The sequence below is a fragment of the Pecten maximus genome, chromosome 11 (genome assembly GCF_902652985.1).
Source record: "Pecten maximus chromosome 11, xPecMax1.1, whole genome shotgun sequence".
Classification (NCBI taxonomy): Eukaryota; Metazoa; Mollusca; class Bivalvia; order Pectinida; family Pectinidae; genus Pecten; species Pecten maximus.
In genome coordinates, this window is record NC_047025.1 from 7,115,424 (window position 1) to 7,125,530 (window position 10,107).

Genomic DNA, 10,107 nt, shown 5'->3' on the forward strand with positions numbered 1-10,107 from the left:
ACTTGACTATTCCACAGTTTGAGGTATTTCCCATACATAAAACATGGCGTCACTAGACTTGACTATTACACAGTTTGAGGTATTTCCCATACATAAAACATGGCGTCACTAGACTTGACTATTACACAGTTTGAGGTATTTCCCAAACGTAAAACATCGCGTCACTAGACTTGACTATTACACAGTTTGAGGTATTTCCCATACATAAAACATGGCGTCACTAGACTTGACTATTCCACAGTTTGAGGTATTTCCCATACATAAAACATGGCGTCACTAGACTTGACTATTCCACAGTTTGAGGTATTTCCCATACATAAAACATTGCGTCACTAGACTTGACTATACCACAGTTTGAGGTATTTCCCATACATAAAACATGGCGTCACTAGACTTGACTATTACACAGTTTGAGGTATTTCCCATACATAAAACATTGCGTCACTAGACTTGACTATACCACAGTTTGAGGTATTTCTCATACATAAAACATGGCGTTATTAGACTTGACTATTCCACAGTTTGAGGTATTTCCCATACATAAAACATTGCGTCACTAGACTTGACTATACCACAGTTTGAGGTATTTCCCATACGTGAAACATTGCGTCACTAGACTTGACTATTACACAGTTTGAGGTATTTCTCATACATAAAACATGGCGTTATTAGACTTGACTATTCCACAGTTTGAGGTATTTCCCATACATAAAACATTGCGTCACTAGACTTGACTATACCACAGTTTGAGGTATTTCCCATACATAAAACATGGCGTCACTAGACTTGACTATTACACAGTTTGAGGTATTTCCCATACATAAAACATGGCGTCACTAGACTTGACTATTACACAGTTTGAGGTATTTCCCATACATAAAACATGGCGTCACTAGACTTGACTATTACACAGTTTGAGGTATTTCCCATACATAAAACATGGCGTCACTAGACTTGACTATTCCACAGTTTGAGGTATTTCCCATACGTAAAACATGGCGTCACTAGACTTGACTATTCCAAAGTTTGAGGTATTTCTCATACATAAAACATGGCGTCATTAGACTTGACTATTCCACAGTTTGAGGTATTTCCCATACGTAAAACATTGCGTCACTAGACTTGACTATTCCACAGTTTGAGGTATTTCTCATACATAAAACATGGCGTCATTAGACTTGACTATTACACAGGTGTATTGTTCAACTATTCCATTGTTCCAAGTAAACCTTTACCTGTTTCACTCTGAGACCTATTCACTTGTTTACCTCACAAAAAAACATGTATCATGCTTTGAATGAAATCTGTGAATGTTTCACATGTACCATATTGCTACTATTGAAACATTTACTCAGTTCATGTTTCACTGTTCAACATAGAGGACTGTACACAGTACTGTAGTGAAGTTCTCACAAAAACAGAAACTAACATTTATTTTGACCTCAAAAGTGATCTTCTTTTGGATATATATCGTGTGCAATCGATTCAGAACAGGAACATAATCAAGAAATGCAGGAAACAGAGCATAAATTGGAGAACCAACATAACCGCCAGTTTCAGAAATACCGCGTCAACCTGGACAGTCAGTCGTTTGAGGTCTGGGAGACTAATAGAAACAAAACAGCTATAAACCGTCAAAATGTGTTTATATGAAGTAAAAAGGAAAATGTAATGGTTTTTTTCTGACAAAGATCTTGATTACAATTGAGGAATATTTATAACAGAGATTTACAAAAAGATAGAACAGAGTATCAAGGGAATATATATATTTTATGAATTAATTACTGGAATTCAGTGGTATTTCCGTGAAATGTGTCGATGCTAAGATAGAAATTTCAGCTAAACAAAAATTTCAAGCTTCTGTGATTTCTTTTTGGGAGAAGATGCATGTTGTGCTCTTGGAATTCTGGTGAACTTTCTCATAGATTATGGATATATTTTTATCATTAAGTGTTATTTGTCCATTGTTATAGTATGAAATATAGTTGAGACAGATCTACTTTCATCACCTGTAACTGTGAAATATTTCTTGGATTACTGTTGAATATTTTGTAACTATTCCACAGTAATTCCAAATATTCCACAGCTGTAGGTGATAATAGTCGACATTTCTCAACTATACTTCATGCTAAAACGATAGATGATATCACAGCCATGTTTTAATTAATATTATTTGACGAGTATTTGGTATTTCAAAATAAATCTTAAAATACAAATATTGGAACTACCATAGCTATTGCCCTGGTCAATATATCATCATTATTAAGATGTAAATGCGTTATACAGATGATATCATATCTCTATCAATACAGATGTAGCGTGTGGCTTTGTAAAAAAAAGAATGAGATTGCAGATGATATACGACACCGGTGGAGATTTTAGTCCCTGTGGTTTATCGTACTCTCCTTTTAAAGTTTGAATTGATTTGAATAGCAACATGGTTTAGAATATACAAATGCACCAAATGCACTTAATTAATGTTCTTTTGAAATTCAATATTAAAAATAAATTATTTAAAATATGGGTCTTTAAGTATTTGCCATTTCTTTTAACCTATTTCAAGTTTTTAAACAGTTGTACAATGTCTCTAACATCAATGATGAGTCCTAGAGGGACGAAACAGCTGTATGATGTCCCTAACATCAATGACGTGTCCTAGAGAACGAAAAAGCTGTACAATGTCCCTAACATAAATGACGTGTCCTAGAGAACGAAACAGCTGTAGTATGTCCCTAACATCACTGATGAGTCCTACAGAACGAAAAAGTTGTACAATGTCCCTAACATAAATGACGAGTCCTAGAGGGACGAAACAGCTGTATGATGTCCCTAACATCACTGACGTGTCCTAGAGGGACGAAACAGCTGTATGATGTCCCTAACATCACTGACGTGTCCTAGAGGGACGAAACAGCTGTATGATGTCCCTAACATCAATGACGAGTCCTAGAGAACGAAAAAGCTGTAGTATGTCCCTAACATCACTGATGAGTCCTACAGAACGAAAAAGTTGTACAATGTCCCTAACATAAATGACGAGTCCTAGAGGGACGAAACAGCTGTATGATGTCCCTAACATCACTGACGTGTCCTAGAGGGACGAAACAGCTGTATGATGTCCCTAACATCAATGACGAGTCCTAGAGAACGAAAAAGCTGTAGTATGTCCCTAACATCACTGATGAGTCCTACAGAACGAAAAAGCTGTACAATGTCCCTAACATAAATGACGTGTCGTAGAAAACGAAACAGCTGTATGATGTCCCTAACATCAATGACGAGTCCTAGAAAACGAAACAGCTGTATGATGTCCCTAACATCAATGACGAGTCCTAGAGAACGAAACATCTGTATGATGTCCCTAGCATCACTGACGTGTCCTACAGAACGAAACAGCTGTATGATGTCCCTAACATCAATGACGTGTCCTAGAGAACGAAAAAGCTGTACAATGTCCCTTACATCAATGGCGAGTCCTAGAAGGATGAAACAGCTGTATGATGTCCCTAACATCACTGACGTGTCCTACAGAACGAAACAGCTGTATGATGTCCCTAACATCACTGACGTGTCCTACAGAACGAAACAGCTGTATGATGTCCCTAACATCAATGACGTGTCCTAGAGAACGAAACAGCTGTATGATGTCCCTAACATCAATGACGTGTCCTAGAGAACGAAACAGCTTTATGATGTCCCTAACATCACTGACGTGTCCTACAGAACGAAACAGCTGTACAATGTCCCTAACATCACTGACGTGTCCTACAGAACGAAACAGCTGTATGATGTCCCTAACATCACTGACGTGTCCTACAGAACGAAACAGCTGTATGATGTCCCTAACATCACTGACGTGTCCTAGAGAACGAAACAGCTGTATGATGTCCCTAACATCAATGACGTGTCCTACAGAACGAAACAGCTTTATGATGTCCCTAACATCACTGACGTGTCCTACAGAACGAAACAGCTTTATGATGTCCTTAACATCACTGACATGTCCTAGAGAACGAAAAAGCTGTATGATGTCCCTAACATCAATGACGTGTCCTACAGAACGAAACAGCTTTATGATATTCCTAACATCACTGACGTGTCCTACAGAACGAAACAGCTTTATGATGTCCTTAACATCAATGACGAGTCCTAGAGGGACGAAACAGCTGTATTATGTCCCTAACATCACTGACGAGTCCTAGAGAACGAAACACATATTAATAAAAGTCAAATACGTCATCTGTAGGCGAAGAGAGGAAAGATCGAAGATTTGAGTAAGTATACTGAAGATACTGTTAGATATTCTATTTATTACATTTTTATAGCAAAATATACCGGTTGGCTGTTAATTTTCCCCCGTTGTCGTTTGTAAGCAGTGTTTTGATTGGTCAAATCAGAAAAGGTGATATTTTTTACTAGTGAAAACTATCACTTTTATAAGATGAATAATTTTATATTTTTCACTGGTCAAAATACAATATATATATATATATATATATATATAAACCTATGAAATGTATTGAAATATGCTTCCAGACATTCTGACCGGAGGTCAGGTAAGAGAGAGGATAATAATTTATTTCGGACGTTGACCTTCGGTCGTGTAAAATTTTCAACGACATTATTTTTGATATCGTTATTCTTCTTTGATAATTTTGCAGACATTGGTATGGCCTTGTAACATGTTACAAATAAATACAACATTTTGGTGAAAATCGAAAGACATTTATATCAGTGTAAGCAGATATTAAAATCGACAAAAAATGTCTCGCTAGATAGAAACTACTTCTACATATAAACAATGCCTTATCAAGCACTACAATCTCATGCTGGTATAAAGCGTGACAAAATAGATTAAGATACACTTAATTCATTATCTTTCATTGTATTAACGTTCGATATTTCAAAATAATTAGTAAAAGATACATAAAAAAACAATTATTTTGCCTCGAAATATTATTCCTGCATAAAATGTCATTATAAATGGCATTAATCGATATTTCATCAGTTGTCTTTCCACAGGAAGCACAATCAGAAGATATCGATATATGTATTAGCTTTAAATGCAGTGACCGAGATTAATTTGAACTAGCTCAACAGTTTGCATGTACTAGCTAGTGCTACAGAACCTGAGTAGGATCGAGGGTGGTTCTCAGATGTTTTCTGTTTCAGACACATTGAAGAGTTCCACAATTCGAACATAGGTTACCGCTATTAGTGGTGTACATGTGTAATAAAACAAATCTACAATGTCTTCGCTTTATTAAGACTTACAGACGATGAAAAGTGACCTGAGGTCTCCATTTTCAGCATTGGAATCTTGATATTTTCATTTTCTTCTAGGCCATGCTATGAATTATTCTGTGATTTTTGTTCTTCCGTTGGTGTCTCCGTGACACCTGTCCTCATTTGACAATGACCAGTGCAAGGACATTAAACACATACCACTGTTAATGGCAAATATATACGGTTATATTATATACATGTATATATATATGATATAAGAAAAAGGAATATATCCTTGCGAAGGTTTACGTTTAAAAAATAACAAAAAACAAGACTTTGCCGCTAGGCCTTTCTGCCCTCTCATTTACAAATGCTCAGACCGCCTCAAGAAGCATGAGCGGGCAGAAAGCCCTACCGTATTTTGTAAAGTCTTGTTTTTGTTATTTCATATATATATATATGTATATATTATATGAATATTTGAAGGTATAGATATGTAGTTGTAATATACCATATATGCTTATTAAAGGATCATACAGTAATGTCACTTGTTGACTGACATTTCTGACAGGTACTATGTTAAATTATTGATTTTTATATTGGGAGGAATCTGCCATGGAAATGTATATATAACTTCGCTATTTGGAAGACTCTACCATAAAATTGTCAATACCATTTCGATATTTCGAAAAATACCATAAAATTGGCAATATCATTTCGGTATTTCGAAAAATACCATAAAATTGTCAATATCATTTCGATATTTCGAAAAATACCATAAAATTGTCAATACCATTTCGATATTTCGAAGAATACCATAAAATTGTCAATATCATTTCGGTATTTCGAAGAATACCATAAAATTGTCAATATCATTTCGGTATTTCGAAGACTTTACAATAAGATTTTACCTTTTTGATATTAGGAAGAATCAACCATAACATTTTCAATATCATTTTGATATTTCGAAGACTCTATCATAGAATTGTCACTCTCGTTTCGATCGCTGAAAGCATAATAAAACAATATATAACTCGCATACAAAGCTCCATCGGTAAAACGCTTCAAAACCAATTTCGTTAAGTACGCTGGTACTCAAACACCTGATTTCATTGCGTCTACAAAGAACGATTTTACTTTCAACAACCCTTACACACGTAAATATATATATTCAATTTTCCAAATTACCGGAAAAATTCACATAAATAAATAAATGAAAATATAAGAGATAGCAGTTTTATTACTCTAGCTCCGGGGACGCCAGTTGACCTAAGCAATGATATAATGAGTACAATCAGTCACTTCATTAAGTAATCTGTCACCATTTTTATCTAGTCGTCAACGTCGGATATGCTGTTAATGTAATCGTTCTGTCATGCTGTGACGACACAGTTTGTTACTTCCGTTGTACGTGGCGATATTGTAGAATTATCATCGTTGGTAGGCGCTACAAGCCATCATATAGCCAATCTATAAAGCACAGCAGACGACAAGGGAGCATTTTGATCTGGTGGTTATCAACACCGTAGAATGGGAGGCATCAACTATCTAGCCAGTCACAGAGATATACATTTATACTGGAGAGGAGGATAATGAGAATGTGCAACCTGTACACACACTAGTCGGGAACAAAAACCAACCTCTTAAGACCTTTTGTTTGGTTTCTTTTATCTGCCTCCTTGGTACCAACACCTAAATAAGACCCTCGGCATCACTAAGTAGATCTAGACGGACGTAACAGCTGAAAGATGTCCGTAGTATCACTGACTACTTATAGAAGGACGAAACAGCTGTATGATGTCCCTAACTAAACTGACGACTTCTAGAAGGACGAAACAGCTGTATGGTGTCCCTTACATCACTGATGAGTTCTAGAAGAACGTAACAGCTGTAAGATGTCCCTAACATCACAGACGGGTTCTAGAATGACGAAACAGCTGTAGGATGTCCCTAACATCACTGACGTGTCCTAGAAGGACGAAACAGCTGTATGATGTCCCTAACATCACTGACGAGTTCTAGAAGGACGAATCAGCTATATAATGTCCCTAACAAAACTGACGAGTCCCAGAAGGACGAAACAGCTGTATGATGTCCCTAACATCACTAACGAGTCCTACACGGACGCACAGCTGTATGGTGTCCCTAACATCACTGATGAGTCATAGAAGGATGAAAAAGCTGTATGATGTCTCCAATATCACTGACGAGTCCTAGAAGGACGAAACAGCTGTATAATTTCCTGACATCACTGACGAGTCATATGAAGGACCAAACATCTGAATGATGTCCCTAACATTACTGACGAGTCCTAGAAGGGCGAAACATCCTAATGATGTCCTAAACACCAGTGGCGAGTCCTAGAAGGGCGAAACATCTGAATGATGTCCCTAACATCACTGACGAGTCCTAGAAGGACGAAACAGCTGTATGTTGCATTTTAAAAGAACTGTGTTCACATCTATATCGAAAGGTGCTAATGTCTTGTGTATTTTTGTACAATCATTTATATGATTGCATGAAGCATGAAAAGAATAAAGTACGAGGGATTTTTCTGTAGAATTCGGACTTTCCTCAATGTTGTCTTATCTACGGGTAATTGGAGATAACCAAATTTCACCTTTACACCTATTAAAAAAAATTGACTCCATCTTCATTACTTTTCTCATAACAAATGATTTCTCCTCTCACGACCGCCATATGTTTACCTAGAACATGTACATATGATTTCATATGACTTTGACTACCTCGAAGACGAATTCCCCTGAGGTGTATACCACTGTATAATTTGCTCACCAGCGTTGATAATTCTTATCTCTGTCAATAAAACATCTTATGTCATTACATGAAAAGTGCCATGCATTGATTGCATGCGGAAAATTCTAAATCATGGAACGAGATTATAAAACTTTCAATGGATAAATCCAAGTATATAATTTGTAGGTTTTTACATCCATTATTCATTAATGACGCTTATGTTCTAAACGAATGGCTTTATCGCAACATTTGATAATAAAACAAATCATATGGCGACGCAATTAGACTTAATATTGTAATGGGATTGATATCTCGGAGTGCAATAGCATTGCAATATGAAAGTTTAATTGGCTAAACCGTGAAAACATCATTACAAATTATGCACTTGCTACTAGAGAAGATAAAAGCTTTGCACGCAAATTCTGTGTATCAGTACGTTCATCGCCTTTTTCGAGTCATTTTTTTTTTTTACAAAAAACACATCATCTCACGAAAATCTCGTCTAGTGTTCATATGTATCATGCATCATCGTGTTCCCGTTATTCATATCATACTGTATATCGATCCCCGTGGTAAGCCTCGGATACTATGTCACCTAAATGTGTCAAATTTGGCATGCTTATACCATATCTGATCGGGTTTCGTGTAATGAAAATAGTTCTTATGCTTCACAATATACAGAGTTATTGCCCTTTGTGGCAAAAATGGACATAACTCTTAATAACAGTTTCAGATTTTGTTCTGACTAATCAAGATGGTAATATTCTGTCATCCATTACAAATATATTTGCTTGGTCATACATTATAAGGGCTTAAGACACATTGAACTGCAATTTCGTTAAGTTTAATAATTGGTCAGTGACAACAACTATGAAAGTTACATACATGTACATATAGAGAGGAGAAGCACAGTGAAATATTTTCGGATTTAAATTAGTTATTAATTCAATTAAAATTTGAACGTTAAAAGAGAAGCTCAACATTTTGGAAGGTTGTAATAACGTGAAGTATGTTCCTTTGGTTTTGTATAAAAATATTAATAGCCCTTTCCTTTATTCAGTGTATAACCATCACTCTTTGTCTGGAATTAGTACTTTTTAAAGCTGCTAAATGTTTTCCATTTGTTCTACATTCTCCCATGATTTTGCAATTTTCGGGATGCAATACTTGCTGTGAAACTACAACATTATTTGATCGCATGACATCTGAAATGATTTCACTATCTGATTGTGACAATGAATTTCCGAGAACTTCGCAAAATTATATTGAGAAAATATCAAAACAAAAGGAACTTGTGGGACAAAAATCAAACAAGGACACCTGAAGATCAAGAGCGACAAGACAAAGAACAATAGAAATCGTTCAGCATCAAAACAATGAGCGTTAGAAAATTGCACGCACCAAAACAAAGGACAATAGAAATTGTGGGACATTAAAACAATGAGCGTTAGAAAATCGCACGCACCAAAACAAGGGACAATAGAAATTGTGGGACATTAAAACAATGAGCGTTAGAAAATCGCACGCACCAAAACAAGGGACAATAGAAATTGTGGGACATTAAAACAATGAGCGTTAGAAAATCGCACGCACCAAAACAAAGGACAATAGAAATTGTGGGACATTAAAACAATGAGCGTTAGAAAATCGCACGCACCAAAACAAGGGACAATAGAAATTGTGGGACATTAAAACAATGAGCGTTAGAAAATCGGGAGCACCAAAATAAAGGACAATAGAAATTGTTGGACATTAAAACAAAGAACATTAAACAATCGAAAGCACTAAAACAAAGGACAATAGAAATTGTTGAGCATCAAACCAATGAACATTAGAAAATCGGGATATTTCTGTAAATTGAAAAGTAATCACTGATCTATTACCAAGTGTAAAACTCGGACAAGTACATCCGTATGGTGACCAAAGTCCAATATACAAATCTAGAAAAATAAATACCACTGTCAACACGGGTGTGTATACTGAAATTGATACTAATAACTACGCCAGTCTACCACGCACGTGAATCGGTATATTTATATCCGAGATGAATAGAACCTCTTCAATACCTGTCAACGTACAGTACATGGCAACCGGCACTGGTAACCAGGGCATGCTCTGTCGCAC